Source organism: Gopherus evgoodei, chromosome 7 (genome assembly GCF_007399415.2).
Source record: "Gopherus evgoodei ecotype Sinaloan lineage chromosome 7, rGopEvg1_v1.p, whole genome shotgun sequence".
In the NCBI taxonomy this organism is placed as follows: domain Eukaryota; kingdom Metazoa; phylum Chordata; order Testudines; family Testudinidae; genus Gopherus; species Gopherus evgoodei.
The window spans coordinates 9,105,233-9,125,613 of record NC_044328.1 but is presented as its reverse complement, the minus strand read 5'-3'; the positions used below and the strand labels follow the sequence as shown (position 1 = coordinate 9,125,613).

Genomic DNA, 20,381 nt, shown 5'->3' with positions numbered 1-20,381 from the left:
AAATGGCCATCTGTGCGTTCTACAACAAAAATCATCTGTTTGTCACACGCTTTTACCAAAGGTGAAGTCAAATTGTGAGGCCCTGAGTCTGGGACTGCCCCAGCTCCATACAATACTCCCCATCTCACTTGGTGAGTCCTGACTGGCCACTGACTCCTCCTGACCCTTCTAGTCACTGGAGGACCAATTTTTATTGGTACTGCTGCTACCAGAGCCTGAATGACCACTCCAGTCAGTGCTCTGAGGTCTTAACTCACTACACCTCTTTCCCTGGTGACACTTTGGGTGGGTGGGTCAGGGCGGCACTGCCTTAAGCAAGGGACAGAGAAGGCTTGGTCATACCCCCCATTACTGTAGTTTCTACATGACTCACAAATCTTTAATATATTTATCCTCAACAACCCATGGCACTGTGAACCAACACACAGATGTTAACGGACAGGTTTTTAAGGGTATTTAGACACCTAGTGGGCTTTTCAAAAGCATGTAAGCACCTATCACCCACTGAGTGTTAGGCATCTGGGTGCTTTTGAAAATGCCAGCAGACACCTAAATACCTTTAAAAATCTGGCTAAGTGACTTGCTCAAGATCTCACAGGAAGTCTATGATGGAGCAGGATCTTGAATCCAGGTGTCCCAAGTCCTAGGCTAGTGCCCTAATCACTGAACCTCCCATAGCTTTACATCAGTTGTACACAGCACTTGCAAGAATTATGATTGTAGGGCAAGGTCCCAAAGTGCAATAATCACACTTGGAAAGGACATTAGGTCAGGTCCTTTAGGGAAAACAATTAATACTCTTTACAAGTATTTGTATCTTAAGCATTCCTTCTAACAGTTAAGAACCCCAAACAGTCACCCAACTCTCTAGTTCCCTACACAAAGTACTGTAATTCACATATGCCTTTAAAAAGGTAACACAAGGACATAGTCCACCCTCATCATTTAGTCACTTCATACTGAGCACAGAGATAAAGTTATCTTTAATTCTCAAGTTTCTAAATAAATCCCTAATCAGGACTCAGGGTGCTCTCTTATGATTCAGCCCTCCAATCAGGTCAATAAAATTTTCCTCTTTCGGGTATCAAAGTCCCTCCAGACCAACTGTCAGTACACTGTCCCAGGTAGCCTCCATACCAATTCCCAGTCTGGGCAACTTCCCCAGTGGCTGATAGGGGGACATGGACCCACCTACTACTCCGGGTTCCAGCCCAGGATCCTTTGCAGCAGCAGCCGCCGCCATGGTCTACCCCAGGGGTCAGCAACCTTTCAGAAGTGGTGTGCCGAGTCTTCAGTTATTCACTCTGATTTAAGGTTTTGCATGCCGGTAATACATTTTAACATTTTTAGGTCTCTTTCTATAAGTCTATAATATAACTAAACTACTGTTGTACGTAAAGTAAATAAGGTTTTTAAAATGTTTAAGAAGCTTTATTAACAATTAAATTAAAAACGCAGAGCCTCCTGGACTGGTGGCCAGGACCAGGGCAGGGAGAGTGCCACTGAAAATCAACTCGTGTGCTGCCTTTGGCACGCGTGCCATAGGTTGCCTACTGCTGGTCTACCCAATCTCAATCTGTATGTACTTTGACTTCTTGCTCCCCTGACTTCTCACACTCTCTCCTCCACAACTTCTCTGGGTAAACCCCTTCTGTCAGGGAAAGGATCCCAGGGCTTTTGCTTCCCCCTGGATTTCCTCCTACTGACCTCTTTGTGCCCAGAAAAAGTATGCACTATTGTCAATCCAGAACTTTGCTTGATCTTAAATTCATTAAAGAAAATGAAGTTAGTATTGACTTCATACTCTAATATCTAGAAATGGACAACATAAAAATGAAGGACAGTCACTTTCCTACATTTCTGTGAAAGACCTAGTCTGAAAAACAAAAAAAAGTCATTAAATCTTCCAATTCTAAAACCTCTATTAGTCTCAATGTTATAGACAATTGTCAGGGATAAAGATCTTAGGTGTCTGACAAGCATGATCCTTTGATCACATATAACAGAAAATCAGAAGGACCCATTAGAAACATCCCCTGAGAAAGGCAAATTCTTGACTGAAAGCAGACCTATGGTAGGTTTCTCTTTAGGGGCCAATCATCCCCTAAGAAACTATTAGGAACTCAGTTGGCTCTGGACACAGTCATTTAGCAACCCAATGAGCTTGTCTGGGCCCAATAAATGCTCACTACATGACTGTGCTCCCTGACTGGACAAAAGGGCCAATGGATCACTATTTAAGCCTTATAGCAACAGCAGAACTGTGGCTGCTCAATGCGTTCATCCCTACAGATGTGTTCCAGACATGCTTCCTGCACTGACCCTTGCTCCAGCCCATGCCCGCTTCATCTCCATCCCTAGTCCCTATCTTCCTCCCAACTCCTGACTCCGACCACTGGCTCGTCTCCTAATCACGTCTCCAGTTCTGCCCTCTGGTTCTGCTCCGATCACAAGGACAGACTCCTGTTCTGACCAATAGGTCGCCACCTACTCCCCACTGTGTGGCTGCCTGAGAGTAGTGGCAAGCCCACTAAAAACGAGGGCCTAAATAAATAAATGTGTTGATGCAGAATCATATCCATGATACTATATGTTTGAGGCACTGACTTTGAAGAGGCATAGCCAGTCTATAGGGCATCATCACCTGGCAAACTGCTGCACCCATTCCTAAAGTCTTAAAGCTTCTTCAGACCAAGGATAGGGGAAGTGAGGTAGCAGAAGACTGGCTGAAAAGGTTCCAATGGAGCCATAATACTGCAACAGAAATGGAGTCAAGACAGTCTTCTGTGGTAATCAGGTAAGGAATAGGTGCCTGTAAAGGCTTGGTTACCAAAGGGGGACATAGTACTGGAAAGGATATTAGTGTCAATGCCAGAGCTGGTCTTGCAGACTCTAGCAGGGTTTTCCATGGAATCTTGTAAGGCAACATGAAGAGCTGAAGAGGACCCAGCATAACATCCTTCCATGATGAGTGAATCTGAGGTGAGGGAAGAGGATTAGGATTTCAAGGTCAGGTTGGGAGACCCTCTAGTTTCATCTCTGAAAGCACCTCAAGGCAGTTCTGGATTGGAGCCAGAGAAGTTAGTTCAGGCTCACAGATAAGCATAGCGTGGGGTGGCCAACAGCTTTGTTAGTGGACCCCCACTCAGGCACAGAGAGATTGATAGTCTTATCGGACTTCTTACCAGCTCAGATCCCAAGTTAGTCAGCGTCAAGACATCTACCTCTAGAGAAGTGTGGAGGAGCATGACTGCTGTGCTGATGGTCTTTGAGACCTTCATGGGTCAAGAGAGTACCAAGGACAAGTGGCTGCCACATCTTTTTCTTATTCCCCTTCTTGTGTGGAGATCTACTGCTTTTTCTAAGTATACCTGGTCCCGCCTCAGGGCACAGTCCCTTCCAACCCTACATTTCTAGGATTCTCTGCCTTCCTTTTACCCTTATAGGCAGCTGGGTGGACTTGTGGTACTGAGACAGAAGTGCTGGTGCCAGATGATAGATCCAGAGTCAGCACCTAGGGCAATGGTGCCAAATAAGGAGTAGGTGCTGGTACGGGCCCTTTCTAAGGCTAATGAAGCTTGAATAGCTGGCATGGTTTGGTCTTTGGTGCCACTATAGGTTGGCTAACCCCAGCGGTGCCAGGTAAAGGATTCACTCCCAGTACAAAGCCAAAGAGATGTCTGTCTTAGGCCCATGACAGAAGGCAGCACAAGCCTGGAGTGCCAAAATGTGTTTTGAGGCTTGTGTCACAGGACCTTGGCATAGAGTCTGCCTTGGTACTCTACAGAACAGTCACAGTAACAAGCTGTACATAGTGAGAAGCCAGATACACCTGAGGCTCCAGGCTTGTCTTCCTTCCTAGCATAGCAAGCAAAGGCACAGCAAACGCACATTGGATTACTGAGCAGATCTCTACCAGTCACAGAAGGTACCTGACGCAGGTGTTGGTCTTCAGCATGAATGATGAGCAGAAGGTGCATAATAGGGCTCAGGCCCAACCTTTTTCCAGTGAGGGGTCGAAGGCTTCTAAGACAAGAGGATGCTATGTATGCTAAACTATCCTACAGTACTCCACACTATTTATAAGAAAAAATATTCTATATGAAGGAAAAATCTAGCCTGAGGCCACGGAAGTGAGTTCTGTTCTCTCTGTGGTGGCAGAAAAAGATGAGGTGCTTGGGGGTTGCACACTCTTAGATGAAGTAGGGCAATGATATCACTCATGCACAGAATCTCAGATGCACCTCTTCGGAGGACAAAATTTTTTAAGCAAGTTCCACAGCTCAATACAAAGGGCAACATAGCTCACAAATGGGAATACACAGGCCACTGAAGAACAAGATATGAAGCAATGATTATTTGTAACTGGGTGTTGTGTTTATCGTTAGTCTTTTTATTGACTTGTATACCTGAGTTTGTCTGTTTTTCTCTGAAAATTAAGAAATAAATTATAAAAAAATTAAAGAAACTCAATTCTAAAATTATTCACATAATTACAGATGCTATTCTAGGTATAGTGGAGTCAGTATGTGTATCATTTTCTTTATTGTAACAATCTCAATAATCAATTCCTGAGAATGGGAAATATTAATATGGGGAGCAGAGAGATAATAAAAATTCAATCCTGAGTCAGATTAAATACAAAGGGAAAAAAGGCCACAAACAACTATCACAAGAGCCGAAGTGCACAACTTCCTAACTGGTTATGAAAACAGGTTTAGTGCCCAGTTCAGTGCAAACACAATGACTTTGCAGAGTTTTGTCTAGCTGATGTGGCCACACTGAGGCAAAAGGACATATTCAAATTGCTTCATCATCTATAATTATTACAACAAAACCTGCTATAGATGATGAAGCAATTTGGATCTGTCCTTTTGTAATTCCTATTTGCAAATTATCAGAGGGATTAAAATTCTCCCAAAACTTTAAGCAGCTATGGAATCACTACAAATGATATACATAAAGCGGCGGTTTCACAGGCTGCCTGGATTATAGATAGGGTCCTACCAATTTCACAGCAGTGAAAAATGCATCATGGACCGTGAAATAAGCCTTTCCCTGTAAAATCCAATCTCCCCATGCTGCTAGGAGTGCCCCAGTCAGAGCACTCCTAGTTCCACATGGGCTGGGGAGGGACTGGACTTACCCATCCCTTGCACAGTCGCTCTTGGGGGGAGATCAGACCCACCTCCGGAAGCCTCCCCCTGCTGCAAGATGCTCTGGGACTGTGCAGCAGCCCCAGAAATTCCTGCAGCTGGAAGAGTCCTGTGGCAGTGAGTCCAATCTCCTCCTGCTGCTAGGAGCGCCCCAGCCAAGGGGGCTTCTAGCTCCAGCTGGGCTGGGGAAGGATAGGACTTCTCCCCCCCCTCCAGGTTCCCTCCAGGAACCTCCTGGGGCTGCAAGCAGCTCCGCGGTTGCTGTGTTCACAGTCCAGCTCTGAAGACAGCAGAGAAGTGAGGGTGGCAATTCCGTGATCCCCTAAAACAGGTTTGCAACTGCTCTCCCCCTCCACACGCGCGCGCACACACACACACACAATCCCCTTTTGGGTCGGAACCCCCTCAGTTACAACATTGTTAAATTTCAGATTTAAATATCTGAAAGTGTGAAAATTATCAATTTTCAAATCCTGTGGCTGGGAAATTGACCATAATGGACTGTGAATTTGACAGGACCTTAATTATAGAAAATGTAAACAAAAGGCTATCAAATCTACTTGTTCTAATAATAAGCTGAAGCCCTGCTTTGCAGAATACGTCTAACACTCAAAAAAATACTTTCAGTAGTAAAATAGGCTAAATCAAGTAATAGGAGAAACAGTATTTAACAAGATCACATCCCTGTTATTTCCTGTGGTGAAACAAAGCCTCATAATAGTACTAGGGATTTGTAGGGGTACCTATGTTCCTTTTCTAAGAAAGGTGGACTGATGCCTAATTTGTAGGGAAAGAGGGCTGAAGCATACCCTCCTGACCTTTGCAGGTTAAGAAGAATCAACCCATGCAATGTCTCTCCTCTGCCCCGATAGCAATCCCTCTAAAGATATTTTGAACTTCTGCTACCAGGATCTACTGCTTAAAGTTTTGATTCCTTTTGAAACAAGCCATATTTGAAGAAACCCTGCACTGATTAAGCAGACAGTTCTGCACAAAGTGACCACATAAGTCCATAGGAAATCTGTTCCAGAAGCCTGTGTAACTTGGAAGTCCCTGGATAGCTATGTCATTAACTTCAAATTCCTTGGGTACCTGCACCACAAAATCTACACAAATGCTTCAATCCAGCTGATCTAGGCAAACAATACACTACCACTGCAATACCAGCAGTGAAAAAACAGGAGCTCCCACATACATTTATATAATGTTTGTACTGTATTTAAAATAAAAATAAACCACTCATACGGCTGGCATGTACGCTCATGTTCAATATTTAATATTATTGTACCTTTTTGGAATGTTGCTTTAAAATATAGGTTCTTTAAATGCTTTATACTATCACATCAGGCAATTTATGCATCAAACCAGGCATGTGAAAGTGTGCACACACAGGTGTTTTGAAATTTGAGACAGAACTAATTCATCACTACCAAAATGTATTCAACTACCAGACAAGTAAAAACAATTCATTCTAACCTTGAATATTTTTTTCTAATTTAAAAATAACTGCAGTTTATTTTTAGCAGTATTTGGCTCTTCAGTGCAGTTTCAGAGATGTAAACAAAGATATTACTACATGTTCATTGGTACCCTAGATTTGTGCTGTATAATGATGCATTAACTGATTGGTCAATCACTCTCCTGAGAAGCAGTCAGATGCGTTGTCTTTTGGTTCTTGTACAATGTTTGCAGGTTCATGATAGGACAAGTCTTCTTGCAGTACTGTGGCTCTTGTATCTATTAGGAAGATTTTATCCTCAAACTGAAACATTTATTCAAACAAGCATCTTCCTCGCACATTTGAGGCATTATTAGATTTAATAAAAATAACGCTACTTGAGAAATCCTGACAATTATTACCAAGACCTAAATCGTAGGTCTCCTGCAGTAAAACTCAAGAGGAAGCAGAAGGTATGAAGAAAGTCTGAGGTTCAACCACAGCCACTGAGAGCAGCGGGGCGGAGGTGGGGCGCGCCTGCGGACAGTCAGCATCAGCAAAATGTCTCATGACCAGCAATCAGATTACCCTGATGGGCTGCAGGTTGCCCACCACTGCTGTAATCTCTTCCCAGGCATCGAGCTACCTATGCTCCTCACACAGCAAAGACTGCCGCTCATACAATAGCCTTTTTAGCTGCAACTGCACTCACAAGACATAAGTCAACATAATCTTCGGTCACAAAGGATAACACCACCATGAAAAAATAGGCAACTGTGATTAAGAGTCTAGAGCTCACTAATCTTTTAAGTTATTATTATACATGCTTCCCCATCAAAAATATTTGGTTCTAGAGGGAATAAAACTGCAGCTGTTGTGTGTACTATTGAAATGTAATGTCAATAAGCCCAAAATGTCACTTGCTTTTTTAGTACCATCATTTTCCAAAATAAAAATCCTATCCTCTCAGCAATGACGACTTGTTCAGCCACCTGAGGCAGTGTGTTTCTTGGCAATTGTGGGCATTTTCATAAAACCTGACCATCCCTCCACCCTACTTGCTTCATTCTTGTGAACAAGGAGTACACTGAATTATGCAACACTCCTGGTCTCCAAAGTGCTTGGACAGCATAATTTTTGTACATTTCAATGACACCTGAACCTGTAAGAATGGAAAATGAAACCAAGAGACAGCACAATAGGCACCTACCCACAAACCAAGTAAAAACTGGAAAGGCTAATATTAGGCCTAACAGCCCTGCCAAGTCTCTCAAAACACACAACAATTAACTTGAAATGCTCTAATAAACATCACTTTTAAAAGATATTTAAATTTTTCTCCTTGTTTGGATTCACAGATCTCTATACATTTCAACAATTTACAGGGTGAGCAGTAGAGTTCAGCTGTCCAGTAATTTACTCAGTAATGCGGACTTGCCAGTGGGATGCAGTCTCAAAGGATTTTAAAGGGTGGCCACTCCCCAAAAAAGCTGGCGCTTAGCTGAAAGTCTCTGGCTAGCCAAATGTGTGAAATGAGTATGTATTCAAAAGAATTACATTGTTACCATCTGACTGATAACTGGACAATCTATTAAAGTTATTTTCTGGATACCAAATTTTGCTGGGTCTAACACCTACATGGCAGTGATTGAAATATATGGACTAAAACCATGCAAATATTGTACATAAAACCTCCATACAAACAGGTAAGTCTGTTCTCCAACAGTGGATGAAAAGAAGTTGCCATATGGTACTCTTTTTGAGTAGTTGACCCAGTTAGCTAAAATTGAAGTGTTCCACACTCCTTTGTGCAGCATTACATATTATCAGCATCCTTGATTAGATTTTAATATACAAAAAACTAGATTTGGAAAGAAGGATACTCAACCATAAGAAGATATGACATCTAGAAGTCAAGTTACAGATTGCCCATTCTGGACACATATGATGGAAAACTTCTACATGAGGATTGTGACTTCCTGGGGGAATGCAAGTGCCAGCTTAATTGTACAGTCCCCCTTCCCCATACATAGCCCTTCGGCACACCACAAAAGGCCCTCTATAGGATCTCCAAGGAGTTCCAGAGTACATCTACACAGCAACTGAACATCCACAGTTGGTCCTGGTCAGCTAGCTCAGGATCGCGGGGCTCAGGCTGCAGGGCTGTAAAACTACTGTTCAAGCATTCTGGTTCATGCTGGAGTCCGAGTTTTGGGACCCCACAAGGGGGGAAGAGAGTCTTAGAGCCCCAGCTCCAGCCCGAGCTTCTAAACTGCAGTTTCGCCCTCTCCCATAGCCTGAGCCCCACAAGCCCAAGTTAGCTGACCTGAGTCCACTGTGGTCATGCTACAGGGTCTTTTAGTCCAGTGTAGATGTGCCTTTAGAGGACAGGCTTCAACAAGACTGGCTATTCTTAAGGGAGTTTTCTCTGTAATGCCTGCATGACAATCTAGACAAGAACACCACAGCTTGGAGCTGTATTAATTCCTCATGTTTTCCCTCCAGTATCAATAGCAGGATAACTCTATCTTGCCAAAAGCAAAGAGGCAGCACGTAGAACCTCACACAAGAGCAATTCCAGCCTCTGTGGATCTAGAAGTGTTCTTGTTTTTGGATCCCCACAAACCATATATTTGGAAAAGTTTCACTGCTCTTCCTAATGCCACAGCTCACTTCCCTCAGCCCCTTTCCTACTAGAGAGACTCATGTAGAGGAAAAAAAAACAAAACAGAGGTCAAATCTTGTATGTTCCCGGACTTTTTGTTCCACTAACAGGTTTTTCCTCTAATGTATATCATCTACTCTCAAGCTGGAAAAGATTTGGCTCCAACCCATACCACACAATGACCTGCTCGTGTTTTGTATGTTAAGAAGGTAGAGATGGTCAAACTTGAAGAAGTGCAGTGCTGACAAACACTACAATGACAGACATCTGCATGGGTTTTCCTGGTTCCATCACAGTCATGTGATTTTTGCCACAGGAATCGTTTCTATGATGTTTATGAGTTACTTTCTCCCCTCTCCCTCTGCTGCTGCTGCCTGCTTCAGTCTCAAAGAGTGAAGGAGCTCTAGGTCTCCTCACAAACTGTTTGTGTTGCCCCAGGATCTGTGGATTAGAAGAAATCTCTCACTGTCTAGAGTGCTGTCAAACTGCAAACTACACAGAATAAAAATGGGAAAAACTAAGATTAAATATTTAACCTGGTACATCAATCCACTTGAGGTACTGTTCTGCAGCCTTCATCTCTTTAAAAACAGATTACAGCCTCTGAAACTGCCCCCAACTCTAATGAGTAAGAAACCAGGGTTTTATTGTAAATCCTAAATAGTTATCACAAATATTTGCCATTGGAAAGATAACTGTTTAAGGCCACATGACACTTCGTGCATCTTCTTAGCACTGCACTAGCTACTTCAGAACTTGTTTCACTTGGTCTAGTTGTTTGGGCATCTGGGTTCTGCTTCCAAATCTGCCACTAACTCAGGGGTTCTCAAACTGGGGGTTGGGACCCCTCAGGGGGTTGCAAGGTTATTACATGAGGGGGTTGTGAGCTGTCAGCCTCCACCCCAAGCCCTACTTTGCCTCCAGCATTTACAATGGTGTTAAATATATTTTAAAAGTGCTCAAAGGCTTGCTATGGGAAAAGGCATCAACAGAACAAAAGTTTGAGAACCACTGAACTAACTGAATGTCGCTTTGCAAAGGCATAATCTGTGACTCAGATTGCCCATCTGTAAATTGGATATACTACTTGCTCACCCTTATAAAGCACTTTGAGATGTTCAGATGATAACCTATTTCATCTTGTGGTGCTGCATAAATAAATGCAGATGTATTACTGTAAACTTCAGTCAGATAAAAATGATTGTGTCACATGGTTTGCTTTTTTTTTCCACAAAACAAAAAAATACTTTTATATAAAGTACAGCCAGATGCTGTTGGCAGAGAATTTGATTTAAAATAGGATTGATTTCTAAGAACATTACTACAAATGTGGTCTACATCCTATACCCAGTGTTTACAAAACATTCACTCAATATAATCCCTTCATTCTTCCCCATCTCTTCTTTAATTCTTTCTTAAACATAAAAATACAGTGAATTTCCTGCAACTAAAGTCAAGTCAAAGAAACAGCCATTTCATATATCAGTCCAAAGAGCATGTAAATGGTGAAGTAAACACCATCCTATGAAAAGCTAAGCATGTATTTCAGAACTGGCATTCTATTGCAGTTCACATCAACTACGACAAGGAGATATTTCAGTCTATATGGAAACAAAGGTCAAAATGGATTTTTTAAAAATAAATATTTATTCATTTTATCTCCATACTATTTAATGGAATATTTAAAATATTTTTTTCTTAAAGTAAGTCTCTGTTTACAATTAAAAAGTAAGTAAAGAATTTAAAACCTTGAAGTAACAGTCTGGAAAGTCCCTTCCTGCAGAAATCTTTCCAATTAAACATAGAAAGTAAGAAATCTTGTAACCCTTAAAAACTTATGTCCAGTTATGATGAGTGATCATGAAAAAAGCCAACAGTAAATCAAACACATGATGAAACTTCATTTGCTAGCTGTAGATAAGAACATTATGATAAAAGCTGATTAACATTAGCTGAAAATATTTGATTGATAAACTAAACTAAATAACTCAAAATATGATCTTCGTTTACTCTCCTTCTGAATTCTGGATTATGAAATAACATTAAAAAAACCTGACCAGTCCTAAAAATGGCTAACCTGTCCCTATTAATCTTTCTTACAGGAAACTATTACATAAACATTCTTTCTGAAATTGATTTTAAACAATGTTCTAATATTATATGGTAATTATCAAACATTAACAGACCAATCAACAATTTTTGCAGCAATTATTTTCAAATAATATTCATAAAGACTGATAAATTAATTATATTATGCCTTGACATCATGCTAGAGACAGCAGAGTAAGATTGTGTATAGGGTTTAACAGCTAAAAATAGAAGGCTTTCACTATATTTGATATCCAGGTACTTAATATTTAAGATTGTTATCTTTATCTGAAACCAGGGCACTTCCAAATTGGATTAGACAGTTTTAAATGCTTAATAAAAAAAAAAAAGAAGGTTGTTGTATTTTTGAGGTTACTGTCTTGGCCCAGTATTTATTCTATTAACTTGATTAAAATAATTGCAGCTAAGTCAGTAAATTGCCACAACTACATCATTTAATTTAGCAGTTAAAACAAGAGCAATTATATTTTACTTGAGCCTTTAAAGTAGTAAATCAAGTAACCTTTTTAAAGTGAATCACTAAGAGCATGCTATAAAGGATCAAAGCAAATGTTTTAAATAATTTAATTACATAAAAACTATTTTTATGAGCACCAGGAAGAAAAGGCCAATATTAAAATAATTAGAAGAAAAATTGGTTGGAATAAGGTCAGTCTTATATTTGAAAGGCTAACAATGATTCAAGTCACACCACACACTTTTTTTTTTTTTTTTATACACACACTAACCTAACTTGGACCCTGTATTGTTGAATATGATCATTATCAGAGAATCTTCTTCTCTCTGTTTCTGTAGGGAATTATTTTCCCTACTGAGCATGCTCTTTTCTAAGATCTCCACTGCTATGGTCCTAAAAAGACTTCTTCATCCCACAGAAAATTTTCTAGGTAAATAGAAAGTTCAAGATGGGACTTTCAACAGCCTAGTTCTGAGAATATTTCAAAATTAGAGCCAGTAGATGTATAATTATATATTTTAAAGAATTATTTGTTTTAGTGGTGGAATCATTAATTTTAATCATGACTAGGAGAACTGACTTTACATGTGTTTTCAGAAGCAGATTTTATACTAGAACAAAAAATAAACAAATCAGAAAAATCTCACTGGAGGAGCTGAGGGAAGCATGTGTCTCAAGTCTGTAAAACAAGAGTTACTTAAACTGGAGGCAGACTGTTCAGGCAGTATAATGCCAATCCTTAACAATGCAGTTATTCAAGCCTTAAATTTTTCAAAAAAAAAAAAAAAAAAAAAACCATAGGGCAGCCAGGACATATGATGTAGGCTAGTGACTTTGCCCAGATACTAGCTCTATAATGACTAAAAATTAATTCTGGTTTAATTCAATGATGATACATTTTCATTCAGAGATGTAGAGCCCAACAAGAAATGGGCATTAACAATTGTTTGTTTATAGTAGTACCCCCAATTTGCTAGATGCTTTCCAGACACACAAGAAGGGCTGATTCCTGCGCTGAAGAGTGACTAAGTCTAGCTCAAACTTTCATTTGCTTGCCTACTTTTAGTTTAGAGGATTACTTCTTTTAAATCAAAGGAATGGATCAGATTGACACAGGTCACATATTTGAAATGTAGGGGTTAAACCAAGGCCACATTAACACCAATGGCATCACTACTATTGTACTTTGGGCACCTAGGGTGAAATCCCTGGCACCAATAAAGTTAGACATGTAACTAAGGGTACTCTGATGTACAAAGCTACTGAGCACCGGCAGATTCTATTTAAATCATTGCAGCCTTTTCTTTTCAGAAAACAAATATAATTCAGCATTTAAATAATGCTAATCTCTCTCTCTCTCTCTCTCTCTCACACACACACACACACCATGTTAATCAATCCTCAACATCTATGCAAGGTAGTTAAGTATTATACTGATCTGAATTATACTAAACAAGGATACAGACACAGGATTTTAGTAACTTGTTACTTTTCTGATGGTAGGGGCTAGGACTCCAAATCAAGGATGAGGGCATCACTATGCCAGGTGCTGCACAGAGACTTGGCCAAAGAAAGACTTGGCCAAAGAAAGACATTGTCATGCTCAGGAATTCTGGATCCCAGCCCAATGCTTGGACCACAAGCACAATGAACACACCTCATCATCTTCCTACAAGTGAAAGACTGAGAAATTATTGTTCCATTTTTACAAACCAATTAAATCAAGATGCGTAGAGTATACAGCACCACTTTAACCAAGTTAATTAAAAGCTAAATAAAAGCCGAAACTTGTTTGTGCCAATAGCATATTCATTTAATTTATGCCCAGAGAACAGATTCACGTTGACTGTTAGCAGAGGGCAAGATTCTGCAAACATTTAAGAGTATCTGTTAATTTGAATCAATGAGACTACTCAAGTGAGTTAATTTACTCTTTTCAGGATCACACCAATCAATTTAAGAGGCGAACTACAAATTTATAAAGAACAGTTAAAAAGTACAAAATCTGTGTAAGCATCAGCACAGGCACTACCATAAGCGACCCACATGTCTTCATACTTATCCTCCCCTCCCTACCTATCCCCATACTGCCTTCTTTTAACTCAGACCCACATCCTATAGTCATTTCCATGTAGGCAGAATCACACACTTGCACAGTGCTCATTGCAGGACTGAGTCATTCTAAGTTTCAACTTCAGGGCAGGCAGTTAGAGAGTTTGACACGAACCTACCCACAAAAAAAGGGAGGGAGAATCAGCAAAGCCACTGGCTAGAATATTCAGTGGTGGAAACCACTGAGGCTTCTGTGCAGAGAATGGATCTGGGATTTGAATGTATACATTTTACAACAAAGACACTACACTTGTTTTTATTGAAACATGCACACAAAAGCCTCTTTTGGATTAAGACTAAACATGAGAAATGTTGTACCCAAAAGGAAATTCTGGATGGTATTTAAAGGACATTAGACAGACATGAACAGAAAGGCACCAGTGATTTTAACTGTAACAGCCTTACTGTGCTTCTAAAATTCATACATCCTCTACTCAAATCTAGTTGAAGTCCATCCCAGTTCATAGCTGCTTGGGCCCATAAAATCTTTGTCTCAAAAATTCTCTTGGGAATTGACTTTTCCCCATCACAGAGGCTGAAGACACACATCATTCACTTTAGCAAGTCAAGTTTTCCTGCAATGCCACAAGAACATTTCAACAAAGACAACTGATCCACCCTCCTTCATCCACCAGTGGCCAATCTCATGCTTCAGAGGAAGGTGGTGAGGGAAGGGAAGGGATTACATTTAGCCTACTATGGAATGCAGTGCTTTAACATGAGGGAAAAGCAAACCAAAAAAACCCCAACACCCCTTTACTGATCCTTTCCAGAATCTGTTTACACCCTGAAGTATGATTTATATGTTTCTATGCTTATCTTAAAATATGCACTGGAATATGATATTGTGTTACTACAATGAAAGAGATGATTTAATGGCTTGTTGACATCTATAACAAACAAGAGATAAAGCACATATCTATTGCAACTGAACTCCTAGACAATGCTATTCCAGAATATAGAATTTCTTCTTGTCCAGTGCAAATGGTATGCTGGGAGTAAGTTTATGAAGACTCCAATCATAGCCACAGCCTTTAGGCTGGTTTCAATTATATGCAAACATTGTGACAACAACAGAATCTCACCAGAGTTACGAACTGATCAGTCAACCACACACCTCATTTGGAACAGGAAGTACACAATCAGGCAGCAGCAAAGACAAAATAAAAAAGCAAATACAATACAGTACTGTGTTAAATGCAAACTACTAAAAAAATAAAGGGAAAGTTTAAGAAAGATTTGACAAGGTAAGGAAACTGTTTCTGTGCTTGTTTCATTTAAATTAAGATGGTTAAAAGGCAGCATTTTTCTTCTGCATAGTAAAATTTCAAATCTGTATTAAATCAATGTTCAGCTGTAAACTTTTAAAAGAACAACCATAAAGTTTTGTTCAGAGTTATTAACATTTCAGAGTTTCGAACAACCTACATTTTGAAGGTATTCGTAACTGAGGTATTACTGTAGTTTGAATGCCTTCTGTTGAATTTACTGCTCCCTGGGTAGCTACATGGTAGAGACTTCCCAAGTAAGATGGAAATTAGAGTATAATGAACAAGCATCAAAGACATGATATAATGATGCCACAAACTGACGAGAGTAATGCTAGATTTGGCTGCCACTGAACTTCCCCCAATAACTTACTGCAGGCACAGGCACTGCTTTAAGTGTAGATTAAAACTGAAAGCAAAGTCAATGAATATCTAAAAATGAACTAAACTACCGGAAAGTCCAACAGCAGGCAATCATTCTATTTGCACTGGGCAAGAAGAAAAACTACTTTTGATAATAAAGAGCTACTCCATAGTAGTGACCTTAATATACTACCGCTTGATAGAAAAATGTGACACGTAAGCCCAAAATTTCAGGAACAAAGCAAGATGATCATAAATAAATACCAGTTAAGTATGGCAATTTGAAAAAACAAGTCCAGATTACATTATGTGTAAGGAGGGATGTGACATCAAACGTTTGGGGACCACTGCCCTCTGGCACCAACACCCTCTGTCTTTAAGAGCCTTTTCTCTAGAAACACCTTCTCCCTGAAAGTACCTTAGGGTTGGTTAAGGTAGGCAATCTTCTTCTTAAGTCCAGGGTACTTGGTTACCAATTAACCATTGAGTTGCCACCTGAGCTGTAAGTTACCCCCAGGTGGGCCTTCAGAAGAGAGACTGGGCCCGGATTCTCCTTAAAGGGGCCAGTCACCCCTTTAACAGTACTATTACAGAGATATCAAAATTTAATTTGAAAAGCAAATAATTTTCATACAGAAGTTATTTAAAATATTTTATTTTAAATATTTACAAACAGTACACTAAGTGTGCCTAGAGTAAATTTGTTATCTGTTACCCTCCCTCTCTACCACCACCCACACCCTAGTAGAAAGATAAACATATGGCCATAAGAAAAACAGCAGCTCAGGCAGCATCACTTCCCACATTATGTCTGTACTATAACCACCGTCAAGAAGACCAGTAGGGTGGGGGAAGACCATGGAAAGCAACAGAGAACAAACCACACATAAGATCAAATAAATGTGAATCCACTTAGAGAGTGGCAAAGAAGCCAGATAATCGTAAGTGCATGGCATATATTAGAGTTGTGAAGTTCAACATTTCTTGGTTACTTAAGTTGAAAGTAGTTTGTATTTAACAGTTTAATGTTCAACATGGAGAATATTAGTCAGTTTGGGGTTTCCCACCAACCAGTTGTATTACAAATAAGTAGCATTCCGATCCTTGGGGACCCTGCTATTTACCTCTCTAGTGTCAAAACTAACCATTCATTCCTACCCTGTTTCCTATCTTTTAATTAGTTACTGAACCATGAGAGGACCTTGCCTCTTAATCTTAAGACTCCTTATTTTGCTTAAGAGTCTTTGGTGAAGGACCTTGTCAAAGGCTCTCTGAAAGCTCACATATTAATATAAATTAATAAATTGGGGAGGTATGATTTCCCTTTACAAAAACCACGTTGAATCTTCCAACATATTGTGTTCATCTATCTGTCTGATAATTCTATTTTTACTACAGTTTCTACCAATTTGCCTGAAACTCAAGTTAGGCTTACTATCCTGTAATCACCAGGATTGCTTCTGGAACCTTTTTTAAAAATTGGCATTGTTAGCTATCCTCTAGTCATCTGGTACAGAGACAGATTTAAATTATAGGTTATATAATAGTTGTGCAATTTCATATAAGAGTTCCTTCAGAACTCCTGGGTGACCACCACCTGATCCTTGTGACTTATTACTTTTCCTCAGTTTGTTCCAGAACCTACACTACTGGCACCTCAGTCTGGAACAGTTCAACTGTGACACATAAAAAGCATGGCTCAGGTTAGGGGATCTCCCCCATATCCTCTGCAGTGAAAACTGATTTCCCCTAGACACACCAAAAATAAAATAAAATAATTTAGTTTCCCTGCAATGGCCTTGTCTTCCTTGAGTACTCCTTTAGTGCCTCAATCATCCACTGGACCCACTCACTGTATGGCAGGCTTTCTGCTGCTAATGCTGGCCTCCTGTTTCACACAACTTTCTATCAATATATTTTACTGATTTGATATGAAGTATGTGTGTTTCTCATATTTATTGGAGAGTATTGTACTGTTTGATTGGGTGACCTTCCATTGCAAATGGAACTTCCACCCTAAAACTTGGCTCAATCAGCACCCCCAGGGCTACATTCAGTCTAGTAACCAAAGCAAAAAACTGCTGTCTTAGTAGAGTGTCCAGACTTCTTTAAAAATGCAATTTTAGTTGAAAACAATGGCAGTGACTTCCATCTAAAAAGGTTATAGCTTATCATCCAGTTATATACAAATACCAGTATTTTAATCAAAGAAAACAGATCTCAAAAAGGAAAGTAGTCTTTTGTGTAAAATGATAAATACTCCTGTATGTCTTTCCCTTGCTTATTAAACACCAGTCAAACACATTCAAAAATTGAAATCCTCTAGCATGCAAGTTGAATAAAATATTGTCAATTGTAGTTTAAAGGTATTTGATGGTTATAGATCTACAGTACCTTTGTACAAAGCAACACTCCACCACTAAGAATTGTTGACCTTTTAAGCAGTTGGGTTTTGGAAAGGTATTTCAGCTTATCTCACTTTATAAAAATAAGTGAGCTGTGGCTCACTGTGTTAAAGTTAATTAGCTAGTTAACATGCAATAAATTTGCTTTTTAATTTGTATTTTATTATGCTCTCTTCTTCTCAGTATTATGTGCTCAATAAGGCAAGCAATTCTTACACATAACCATAAAGAAAATGACTATTAAATCAACTTTTTTATTTAACGTAAAAAAGGCAACATGTAAAAAAAAGTGTATTAAGTTTATAACTTGGCATTTCCTTGTTTTCTTTTAGGCCACATCTGTATCAATCTAGTCAAGTTCTTGGCATATTTCACCTACTGTGGGTCAACAGTGTCTGAATTTTCAAAATCTGCCTTTTTGATTCAACTAGTGCCAAATGCTTACCAACAGAAAACAAGTGCATGATTACTGTAGGTAATACACACGACAGAACATAAAACAATTTTCAGCTCTTGCCTTTAGAAGTCAGTAGCAAATTGTCCCAAGCTGTAAAATGTGCTGACACGGACAGAGCAGTTATTTTTGACACAGCGATAGTCCATTTAACTAAAGCATCTTTTGTTTGACTGAACCAGTATTTATTTTAGACATATTCCTTAAGTAACTACACTGAAGACTGTACAGTCTAACTAAATAATTGATTGCCTTGGTAAATTTTCTTCCTGAAATAGCCCATTCTTTGCTTTCTTACTTTACTATCTGTCTTTACCAGTGTACGTAATTTATTTTTCCTTTTGTAGATTTGTTTTTATTCTTTACTGAGCAATACATAGTACCATGTCCTCTTTCTTCTCTGTTGCACACATTCATTTGTGAGAAGCATGGGCTAACTATTGCTGTAGTGAAACTCTGTTGCATCTTGGTAGCTCTGTAAGTCTTTGTCCATTATAGTGAAGGCAGGGGACTGGACTCAATGACCTTTCAAGGTCCCTTCCAGCTCCATGAGATAGGTATATCTCCATATATTTAAATTTAATCTTCACTTCCTCACGTACCAGGAAGCTACATGCTGCTCAAGAGGGGCATCCACTGGTGCCTCCACAGAGCTGGGAAACACACTTTTAAGCAAGCTGGGTTCTGTGGAAAAAAAGATATTTGGCCCAGTATGTAGTCTGTGGCCCTGTGCACATGAACTGCTATCACTGTTGTCCACAACAGAAGGACAGAATACAGAACCACTTGCTACCTTACCCTTATCTATGAGATTACATTTCCAGTAGTGAGGAGTACACATATACTCATGATGCAGCTTTTTCAGTCTCCTCCCTCACCCCACCCACGATCCACATTTCTACAGAAAACTCACCAGCCACAGGTTGGGCAGTACCATTGTACTTAGACCAAATGTCTCAATAAGTTAAAGCTATTTTGCTATAACAGTAAGTTGACCTCAAAGAGTTGACAGATTTCTGTATATTAAAATTTTTTCCTCATATATTTGTACCAAGAAGTGTTCTTCATGTTGTGCCCCTTATTCCTGCATGTATATACACTCAAACTGGCCATCTCATGGGGCAAGAGGGGAGGAAGAGAGAGACAGTCACATGTGCACATGCGCAAGCACACACAGCCACAGCCAACAATATAGCTACATGGCTTATTGAGCAACCATGTGATAGTCACTGTGCTACTTGCCCAATTGGTTTTTTATGACCCTAATTTGTTTATCATCTTTAATTTAGTTGGTACACTCTTTGAGGTAGAGGCAAACAGTGTATATCTTCTTGCTTTGCTAGGCACTTAAGTTCTGGTGTGTTCAAAAGACTATAAATATTGAGTACACATGATGTACTCTGCCTATCAGGTGTCCTAGCTGCCTACTTTCTGAAAGTCATGTTTATTTTGCTCCCACTGGCATTGTTGCATATTACTCTCTGCTGCATGCAGAGTGGACTTAAAGCCATCGGTTTTCAAAAAAATTCTTTTAACTTTAAAAGTTAGACTTGTTTATAACTTATTTGAAGCTAAAACTTTCTGTCTCAAGGACTATGCTTATATAGATTCAAACTGAAAAAGTTATTTCAATGTGAGATCTGTCTCATGCACTGCATATGCAACTATCATGAAACTTGTACTACTTATATTTTATTAAACCAGCATATAAAAGACTAGCTAGAGAAGACAGACTATAACAGTACTGCTAATATTTGCCAAATTTCAGTTTGATGGCACTAGGAGAGCTTCACAGTCCTTTGCACTCCAGTGGAAGTTTATTAGGTTTTCTAGAACATGAATAACTAGATCTTCCACCTATCTTTTGTTCATTGTCTAGAACAGGAAGTTTAGCTTTCCTATATGCAACTCCCAATCACTGTCTCAGATATTTGAATGAACTAGATCAGAAGAC

The 20,381-nt window shown here is 39.6% G+C and overlaps 1 protein-coding gene and 1 long non-coding RNA gene across 17 annotated transcripts in view; one reads left to right on the top strand and one right to left on the bottom strand.

Moving 5' to 3' along the window:
* Nucleotides 1-20,381, bottom strand: part of ADD3 (adducin 3) — a 184,497-nt gene that overhangs the window by 147,233 nt on the left and 16,883 nt on the right. The window lies entirely within an intron of this gene.
* On the top strand, nucleotides 16,357-19,469 carry LOC115654210. The gene is made up of 2 exons (XR_004001133.1): nucleotides 16,357-16,509; nucleotides 18,306-19,469. It is a non-coding gene; the product is annotated as an uncharacterized LOC115654210 (long non-coding RNA).